Source organism: Galeopterus variegatus, unplaced genomic scaffold, assembly GCF_000696425.1.
Source record: "Galeopterus variegatus unplaced genomic scaffold, G_variegatus-3.0.2 Scaffold1500, whole genome shotgun sequence".
Classification (NCBI taxonomy): Eukaryota; Metazoa; Chordata; class Mammalia; order Dermoptera; family Cynocephalidae; genus Galeopterus; species Galeopterus variegatus.
In genome coordinates, this window is record NW_007727611.1 from 215006 (window position 1) to 221708 (window position 6703).

At 47.1% G+C, this 6703-nt stretch overlaps 1 protein-coding gene across 2 annotated transcripts in view; it reads right to left on the bottom strand.

The window, feature by feature from the left end:
* Window positions 1-6703, bottom strand: part of PREX1 (phosphatidylinositol-3,4,5-trisphosphate-dependent Rac exchange factor 1) — a 212293-nt gene that overhangs the window by 105735 nt on the left and 99855 nt on the right. Inside the window, exon 1 of one of the 2 annotated variants that reach the window (XM_008577371.1) lies at window positions 4860-4958. The exons of the other annotated variant lie outside the window; for it this stretch is intronic. The gene's annotated coding sequence lies outside the window, so the exon portion shown is untranslated. Of the gene's footprint in view, window positions 1-4859; window positions 4959-6703 lie in introns of those variants that run through there. 2 annotated transcript variants of the gene reach the window in all.

Sequence of the window (6703 nt, forward strand, 5' to 3'; positions counted from 1 at the left end):
AAAAAAAAAACAAGAAGCAAACACACAGAGAGCTACCATTCACTATTCTCTTTCTACACTCCAGGCACTATGGGAAGAACTTTTGGGAATTATCTCCTTAAGCCCTCCTAACTCACAGAAGTGATCCAGATGAGATGTCAACCTCATGGTCTTTCCAACCTCCTAATGGTGGCTTGCCTGGGCTGTCTGGGTCCTTTCTGTCCATACTCAGTCCCGTGGCTTTAAACACCATCTTTATGCTAAAAATGCTCAGACTGATATTTACAGCCTGGCCCCTTCCCTACACTCCAGCCTCGAATCTCTGTCTGCCCGATATCACTTCCTGAATATCTCACAGGCACCTTAAACCTCACTCATCCAAAAGGGAATTTTCTGTTTACTTCTTAGACCTGCTCCGGCCCCAGCCATCACCATCTCAGGAAAACACAAGGTGATTGTTCCACCTGTGTGAGCCCCAAATCCTGGAGTCATCTTTGACTCCTCTCCTTCATTTAACCCTAAAGCCAACTGCTGGGCAAACTGTGTCCACTGGGCCTTCAGACTTTGTGAATATGACCACCTCTCCCACCACCATCACCTCCTGCCTGGACTGCTGCAGTAGCCCTCCACTGGGTTAAACGATGTTCTCCAAAATGCCAAACCCACCCAGAACCTCAGAATGTGACCTTATTTGGAAACAGGATCTTTACACATGTAATTAGTTAAGATAAGGTCATACAGGATTGAGGGAGCCTAAATATAATGATTCATGTCCTTAGGAAGAGAGAACACAGAGGAAAAGGCCACATGAAGGTGGAAGCTTAGATCAGAAATATGCACCACAAGCCAAGGAATGCCTGAGGCCACTGGAAGCTTAACAAGGAAAGATAGGATCCTTCCCTAGAGCTGTCAGAGGGGGCACAGTCCTGCCGACACTTTGATTTTAGATTTCTGGTCTCCAAAACTGTGAGAGAATAAAAGTTGTTTTAAGCCACCCGGTTTGTGGTCATTGTTACTGCAGCTCCAGCAAATGTATCTGAGCCCCCTCTCTGGCCCCTTGCTTCTACCCTCACGTGGACAATGGAGCCTTTCAAAATGCAAATCAGTTCAAGTCATTCCTCTGCTCAAAACCCTCCATGGCTTCCCATCCCACTCAGAATAAAACTGAAAATTCTTTAAAGTACTGTCACATGCTCCAACATGGATGGATCTCATAGACACTACATTGAGCAAAAGCAGCCAGACACGAAAGTATCCTACAGGATCCTACTCACATAAAATTGTAGAACAGGCAAAACTATACTTGGGCAAGAGAAATCAGCGTAGGGGTTACCTTTGGAGGCTCAGAAGGGCATGACTGGGAAGGGGTACAAGAGAACCTTCTGGAGTGATGGAAATGTTCTAACTCTTGACCTCAGTGGTGGTTCCACAGGTGTAGACATATGTACACATTCACCACCCTGTGAGTACATTACTGCATGCATGCTACACTTCAATAAAAAAGCTTTTTAAAAATCTCAGATTCTTTCTGTTGACTAAATGTTCCCTCATTACCTGCTTTCTTTCAATCTCTCTGACCTCATCTCCTCCTCCTTTTCCTCTCACGACCTTCCCTCTATTCCCCCCTGGCCTTCTTCTATTCCTCGAACACACACCTACTTCAGGGCCTTTGCACCTGTAGCTCCTCTACCTGGAATGCTTTCCCTCCAGACACCCCTTGCCTCCCTCTCTCACTTTATCCACATCTCTGCTTAAATGTCACCCAAGACACAGTTTTCCCAAAGACCAATCTAAAATAGCAGCCACCACTCTAACTCCCTTGAAACCTCCTGTCATCCTTAACTTGCTGTACTTCCTACAGAGAACTTAATGCCACCTGATGTATCAGTTAGGTCTCCCCAACGAGCAAGGCCACTCCATGAGAACAGGAACTTTTCTTGCCATGTTCGCATGTTCATTGCCAGGACTTAGAATGATCCCTATCACATCAGAGGTGCTCAGTGAGAAACCATTGAATGAATAAATGAATAAATAATCCCCATTTTACAGACAAGAAAAACCTCCTGTCATCCTTAACTTGCTGTACTTCCTACAGAGAACTTAATGCCACCTGATGTATCCGTTAGGTCTCCCCAACGAGCAAGGCCACTCCAGGAGAACAGGAACTTTTCTTGCCATGTTCGCATGTTCATTGCCAGGACTTAGAATGATCCCTACCACATCAGAGGTGCTCAGTGAGAAACCATTGAATGAATAAATGAATAAATAATCCCCATTTTACAGACAAGAAAACCGACGCACAAAAAGATTAAGTCCCCGCCCCATCACTCAGCTAGTGCACAGCACATCATGAGTGGAAAGCCAGATTCTGTCTGTTCCCAGCATCTTAACATCCCATCACAGACTGGTGACAGCTCTTCTCCAGGTGGCCAAAAGCTGGGAGAGCCAGCAAAGAGGAAAACAGATAGCACATGTGCTGGTGCCCCCATGTCCTCCCCCTGCCCAGCTGCCCCTAGGAAAATGGCAGGTTGGCCCACCAGAAAGACAATACAGGAGAGAGAAAGGAAGAAAGGAAAGTCGGGCCCCTCCCTTCCCACATCCCTGCATCTTCCTGCATCCCAGGCCCCAGCTGAGCCCAAGGGACACTCTTAGAGGGTGGTACCCTTGACCAGGGAGCCAGAGCCTAGGCAGCAGGGACAATCACAGGGTGGGACTGCGTGCAAGTCCACAGGTTGGTAAATAATAGCCGTGGCCATTTCTATCCATGTGTGATCTTGCACTGACATGACTTCATCTCTGCATTTCACCCAGACTATTCTATGAACATCAGTGCAAAAATGGAATTGTGAAGATGCAGATACCAGCTACGAAAAGCTTCAATCCTAAAAGCTTAATACACTGGGCACGGAAACAGAAACCAGTTGGCCAATGTGCCCTTCCTCTGATGCTCACTGGAACTGGACCAAGCAATGTGAATTCAGTTGTGAAGGAAAAGTACAACATTTTGAATCAAAATTCTGGAAATACTTTGTTGGAGACTGTGCATTAAGGAGAAGTGCAATTAGGAATTTTATTACATAGTTTAGCTCTCTGGGAACATGGTTAGCTCTCCTTATGCTACTTCAGTTCAGTTCACTGTTCTACTTTTACGTGCTGAATTCTACATGTGCTGCTGGAAAAAGTGTTGGGGTGGGGGGTGTCTGTAACTGAATGAGAGGGGATTTAGAGGTAAAAGACCAGGATCTGAACCCCCAATAAGCTCAACCACCTTTCAAGTACAAATGTTTAGAAGTCATTTAATATTTTGGAGTCATCAAAATCACCTGTGGCAAAGGCTATGCAGTGTCCCCTAATGTATTCTTCCACAGCAACAGAATATTTAGCTAGGCACAGGGCTGCCCAGAATAAAGCTCACATTTCCCAGCCTCCCTTGCATTTATATATGGTCATGTGACTAAGTTCTGGCCAGTGAGATGTGAGCAGAAGAGATGTGTGCAGCTTCCCATTGGACCTTGAAAGGAGGAGGGCATGTTCTGCTTCCCACCTTCCTGCATCCCACTACCTAGAAGTAGGCAAGTCAAAGAGGGCCATAACCTAGAACCTTGGCCCCTGACCCTGAAGCCCCTATACCAGCCCCAGATTGTCTAAACCCACATTGTCACTATAAGGGGATAATAAATGTCTACTTTGTTTAAAGCATTATTTGGTTTGTCTGCAAAGCAGACGAATGTATGTCTTAACTCATACACAACAGACAGTGGTATGAAAGGCTCAAAAGGGGTCAAAAATGAAAACCTTTTTTATGCATAAGTGAAGCTCTCTACAAACGTAGGGAACGCCATCATGGATGTCTGCTGTTCGGCCTGACCAACGCCCATTCGCAACTTACTTGCCTTCCCACAGATGCAAAGCAACTCTCTTTTCAGGGATCTGCTCCACCCTCAGGCACTGTGGTATGGGTGGACCTCACCCCGCCCTCGAACAATAGAAGGGACCGATCAGACCATCACTCAGCCTTTCTGTCTACAGCAAGTGGCTCAGGGATAAGGTTTTGAGCCAAACTGAGCCAGTGAACATCGGACCCAGGATTTTTGCTGTTACTGTGGGGAAAGAGGAGCTCTTTTTACCCTGGAGTTGATCAGCTATAAGAGGTATAAGCATAGAGCTGCTGGAGGTCACATTGCCACCACCTGGGCAGAGCTTGCCTGGGAATGGAGCCAAGGCCGAGAGCAGCGCAGCTAAGAGACACATTCCTGATGACATCATCTGAATACCCAGACTCTGCCATGCCTGAAGCCCTCTCGGGTCTTAGAATTCCCAGAAGAGTGAACCAGTAAATGCATTTCTGTTTTCTTCTGATATTTTATTTTGATTGTTGTTTTGCTTAAGCCAGTTTTAATTGGATTTTCATTCACTTACAATTAAATAATCCTAATAATACTAGTAAGCCTAATAATCATAATCCCAGTAATAGTAGTGGTAATAATAATTACTACTATTGCTACCACTTTTATTAGGACCATATTTTAGACCAGAAATTGGCAAAGTGGACCCTAGTGCAGTCCCTCTGCCTGCTTTTGTAAATAAAGTTTTATTAGAACACACCCCCACTCATTCCTCTACATATTACTTATGGCTGCTTTCCTACAACAGCATGAGTGGAGTTGCTGTGACAGGGGCTGTATGGTATGCAAAGGCAAAAATACTCATTAGCTCAACCCTTACAGAAAAGATCTGCTGATCCCTGCTTTAGATGGGAGATCACCCCAGCTGAGAAAGGAATCAGGCAGCACAAGTCAGCATGAAGCTCCTTCATGCCCAGAGATGCCCAAGGCTGAAGCAGGGAGAAAGGGAAGACCAGGGGTGGTGGGTACACTTACCAGCAGGAAGGCACGCACAGTGGGGATCTTGTTCAGCTCTACCAGCAGGCGCAGGGCCTTCTCGTGGTTACTGCAATACTCCTCATACACGCAGAACTTGTCCTTCTGCAAGACAAGGACAGGGCCTGTGGGAGACAGGTCACAGCAGGAAGGCAGCTGCCCTGAGATGTGCCGATGGCCAGGCCAGCAGGCCTAGGAGCAGAGGACTACCTCAGAGCCTGGAGAGGCTGCAGCAGGAGGAATTTTAGGTCAAGCAGTCCCACTTACTACAGGCCTCCCGGCATCCACTCTTACCCCAATTCTGTACCCAGCAGCCTCAGTAACCTTTCGAGAAACAGCACAGTCCCAGGCTCAAGAGCAAACTTGAACCAAGACACCTGGGCTTGCACCCTGGCTCTGCATTTCCTTGCTGTGAACTTAAGCAAGTTACCTGACCTCCCTGTGGCTCAGTTTCCTCTTTTGTGAGGTGGAATTAATAAAAGTCCCTAACTCATGAAATTGTTATAGCAGGGGGATAGCTCTGTTGATCTTCACATGCCCCTGAGCCCAAAGTTGAATTCTTTCCAGCCCACAGGTCATCTGTGAGTCACCAGGTCCGTAACCATCAGTCAGGGTTTCTGGAATTGGAAGGGACAGGAACCTTCTAAGCAGGAAGCTCTCAACTGAGCATTCTTGGTTCCAAAAGGCTCACAGAACTTGTCAAACCCCAAACAAGTATGTCCTAAGTTAGCCTGCTGGGGGAGGAAGGCTGCAGGGCCTCAATCTTGGGCTAGGTATGGGCAAGAGACCCCAAGAAGCTAAAGAGGGAAGAGGAGGGTCTACAAAGCCAGCATCCCATCTTGTTGCTGAACAAGCCCCTGCCAGCCTTGCAATGGGAGACTGCAGGAAGTAGGGAACTGAAGGGGAGGGAGAGTGGGTTTCAGAATCAATAAGCATCCCCCAGCCTGCCACAGCTGCTCTCCGGGCTCCACGCATACCATCTGAGCAGACCCCTGAGTGACAAAGTGCCTACAGCCAGAGCTAACAGCCAACAAGGGTGTGTCCTGAGCACTTAGCACGGGCCACACTCTGCTCTCTGGAATGAGGGTGAACTCATTCACACCTCTCAATAAGCGTGATGGTAATCACTGTAGCAGACCTACAAGCACAAGGGAAAACCAAGGCAAAGTCACTTGCCCAAGCTCTCAGAGCTAGTGACATGGGAGAACCAGGATTCAAACCCTCTTGACCCCCAAGCCAATGCCCAGCTCAAGCTCACTACACAGCATAGGACTGGGAGTGGGATGAAAAGACCCAGGGCCCACATGGGAGAACCAGGATTCAAACCCTCTTGACCCCCAAGCCAATGCCCAGCTCAAGCTCACCACACAGCATAGGACTGGGAGTGGGATGAAAAGACCCAGGGCCTAAAACTCAAGCCATAAGTCCACAGACTAAGCTCCGAGGGGTGCTACAGCATGACGATGGAGACTGACACCAGAAACCCAGCTCCACGCTCCCCAAGTAGTGGCTGGCCTTGGTTTCATCATCTATAAAGTGCACATAATAACAGACCCCCACCATTTGGGCTGCTGGAGGATTAAATAATATGTGTAAAATGAGTAGAACAGTCACTGACACACAAGTACTTTATAATACTTCAAAATACTCTACAAGTATTAGCTATAAATACATCAACAAACATGAACCAATAAGGGAAAATGCCAAAACAAACAATGTCACAGTTATCCAAAGTGTACACACAAGTACACACACCACGGGACAAACAACCCTCATGCATACTCCAAGGAAGCATCCAACAACCTGAAGCATTATAACACGCAAGCTACATGCTCCAAACAAAA